The following is a 3,791-nucleotide window of genomic DNA, read 5'->3' as shown; positions in this document are numbered from 1 at the left end:
GTTGGTCTTGGAGGAGGAATCTCTCATGCCCCAGAGCCAATTAAGCCCATGCACCACAAGTACTGAGCCAACATTGTAGAGCTAAGCACTGCAACTACCAAGCCTGAGTGCCACAACTACTTAACCTCCATGCCTAGAGCCTGTGCTCTGCAACAAGAGAAGTCATGGAAATGAGAAGCCCAGTCACCACAGCAAAGAGCTGCCCTTTTTCTCTGCAAGTAGAGAAACCCTGTGCACAGCAATGAAGCCCCAGCGCAGCAAGAAAGAAATAAAATAGAAAGACTTACATTGTCCCATATATATATGCATAGGTATGAGATTATAACTACAGGCACTACAGGCAGTGTTTAGAGATGGAATGGCTCATTCAAATAAAACATTTTGTCTTCAGTATTGATATTACCAAAATTTCCTTCACTTGCACCAATTTATTCTACTATCTACCCAGGATAAGAATATTTATTTCCCCAACAGCCTCACCAATACCAAGAATTATCAAGCTTCTTGATCTTGCCAATATGACAACTGAAAAATATCACCTTGTTTTAATGTACATTATTTGATTATGAAAGAAATTGGGCATCTTCTTCAGGATCTCCATTACTATTCACTACAAAGGGATGCCCAGCTGAGTGGATGACCTAAAGCTGAAATCAAGGCTATAAACAGGTTTCCAAACTGTGCTGTTGAAAGAGTCAATTCCTAGGCAGGTTGATAAGAAGTCTGGGGTCCCCAAAGAGGAGAGAGGGGTCTGGAATTTTCAAGGAGGAGGAAAGGACAAAAGTCTTTTTTTCTGTACATTCCTTAGTCTTAGTTACACAAAACGTTTTTTACTTTAAGCCTAGACCTGATGATTACACAACATGGCTCAGCTTAAACTCTGTACTAAGAATTTTGTAACAACAGTGCATCCTGCTTGAAGTCAGTTTCTCCTTCCTGAAAACCTTCTGACTAATCCTGTTATCTAAGTTATGGTAGTGGGTTTGGTGAAATCTTTTTATTGTTAAGTTCTAACCCTGTTATCTTAAAATGTAAATTGTGATAGTGGGTCTGATAAAATGTTTGCAACCTTGAGGCATTCTTTTGATTTATTGTAATAACTAAAAAAGTATATAGCTCCCTTGCTAAATACTAGCAAGTGGGCATTCTCCATCCACTTCTGATGTCTATGTCAGAAGCTTTTTCTGTCCCTTTTCACTGTAATAAAACTTCTGCAACACAAGAGCCCTGAGTGGTCAAGCCTAGTTTCTGGTCCCAAAGCTAAATCTTCTTCGGAGATCACAAATCCGACATCATTCACCATAAGCTATCACTGTGATGGAGTTTTTGCTGCTGAAGGAAGGGGGTTTCTTCTAATTCACAAGCAAGTTATCACAATAGCTAACAGAGGCACTGTTAGTTTAGATATTCTTTGGCTATTATTCTATGAATTTGTTCACACCAATTTTGATATCTTTTAATGTTAAGCACATTTTTCTATGTGATATGAGCTGCAAGTACATTTCAGTCTTTCTTTGGGGTGGTTTATTTATTTTTATCTGTGATATATTTTCACCATATAAAAGTTTTCCATTTTTTTTTTGTAGTAAAATTTATTGCCTTTTCCATGTTATGCTTATACAGGCATTCCCTTCTCTAATATAAGGAGATATTCCACTCTATTTATTAAAGTTACAAATTTATATTAAATTTTGATCCATCTAAAACACATTTTGTTGTAGGACTGAGCTAGAAACCAGCTTTATCTTATTTCTAAAAACGAATAACTAATCATGTTCCCCCACATTGAAACATCATTTCTAACATTACCTCTAATATACACTGAAATCTATTTCTGCATATTTTCCTGCTTCGGCTTTTTGTCCAAGTGCACTGCATTAGTTTACCATTTTAGATTTATACTATGACTGAAAGTAGAATGAATTCTACCTCACCTTTCCCTCCCAGAAATCAATTGCCTAATCTTAAATGTTCACAATCATAATCTTTAGTTTCAAATTTTTGAAACAAACATCTAGCTGTCCATTTAATTATCAGAATATTAAACATGGGGTTTAAAATATTGTTTCAATGTGAATGAAAATAAAAAAACTAGAAGCAGTGGAGAGTTTTCCATGAAATACATCCTGTAAAAAAAAAAAGAACCAATAAATCAGAAATACAGACTATTTATAGAAGACTCTGAATAAAATGAGATAAAGTTTAAGGAGGCCTAGTGCTCATCCATGATGCATTATGAAATCTTTTCTCTTTCAGGAATTCTGATCTTGCTTAATATGCAGTTTCCACCAGCTTACCTGCACTGTCCTGATAGGTTCTGCAAGTTTACCCTGATGTTTTATAACAAATGCACTGATGATGTTCTGATGACTTTTGACTGGGCTGTTGAGGTCAGACTCCTTTTACTTCCTCAAATTGACCCATCTGTTTATGTTGCAAAGTAATATTCTGTATCTTTTCTACAGAACCGTCTCTAAGTATGTATGTCATGACCATATTCTAATATTTAGATTTCTAGATTTTACCTCACCTTGCAGATTATCCTAGACCCTGTCCCCTGTATTTCCCTGTCAAAGCCAACTCTCTGCTACTGGACTGGGATATATGAATTATATTCATGGTGTTTGATGAAAAAGATAGAGAACAAATGCAAGATATAGATCGTATTTGAAATTACTTGAAAAACTTGCACTGTTTTTATTTTTGAAAAATTGCTAACTTGTAGCAGCTCTATTTTCCATACATCAACTCAGTTATATATAAAAAAATTAATAGCACTAATATAAATCACACTTCTGTGCTGGGCAAACATATAGTTTAAAAAATAAAACAGAAAGGTATTAATATTTACATTTGAGGATTTTATCATGTTATGTGGGAACCATTTGAAAATGAAAATTATTATGAGGACAGCCTGGTCATGTTCCCCTTGCTTACCCCTCTAATAAAGATTAATCAAGTTTAATCTCCACTTCTGGATCCACTGCTCATCTGCCACTAACTCCTAATCTTCTTTCACTGTGCTCTCTGGAACTCAGAATAACAAGTTATATCTTTAACCTATCTTTAGACATTTTCTTCACTATCTTGTATTGAAAGACCCATTAAAAGCAGACCCTTTCTTGATGGCAGCTAAAATGACAACAGTACATAAAAAAACTCTTTTCATCTGTATTTCCCTATAGTCTATGCATTTTTTCCTCTCTGTTCTCCTTTATAACAACATTTCTGGAAAGAACTGACTATAGAATCTCAATTTCCAATTTCTCTCCTCTCACTCTCTCTTAAGGCAATTTCTATGAAGATTTTCATGGAAAAGCTCCTAGCACTTCATGGAAAGTAGTCTTATAAATGCCAAAATTGGATATGTTTCTCTCACCTTGCTGTCCTGATTTCCAAAATTTAAATTTACTGGCAAATTAAAAAAAAAAAAAATGTCTCTTTTACTCTTTACCCCTCATTTTCCCAAAGTTTTATCTTTAGAACCATCATGCAATTGTTTTTTCTTGTTCTATCTACACTCTCTTTCTTAGTGATCTTACCCGGTCTTATGGTCTTTCTCTATAACTAATGACTCTTGTCTTTGCATCTCTAAACTAAACTGCATTCTCACCTCCAGGATCATATGCCCAACTACTTTATATTACAATTTTGTATTCTTTGAAAAGTTCAAATGTATATGTTGTTGACTTAAGTAATCCCAACCTAAAATTTGAGAGTTATGTTTTATTTGGTGGGATTTTTTAGGACATCTAGCCTGGGAGACAGCATCTCAGGAAACCCTGAGATAA

The sequence above is a fragment of the Bubalus bubalis genome, chromosome 1, assembly GCF_019923935.1.
Source record: "Bubalus bubalis isolate 160015118507 breed Murrah chromosome 1, NDDB_SH_1, whole genome shotgun sequence".
Taxonomy (NCBI): Eukaryota; Metazoa; Chordata; class Mammalia; order Artiodactyla; family Bovidae; genus Bubalus; species Bubalus bubalis.
This window is presented reverse-complemented; position numbering follows the sequence as displayed.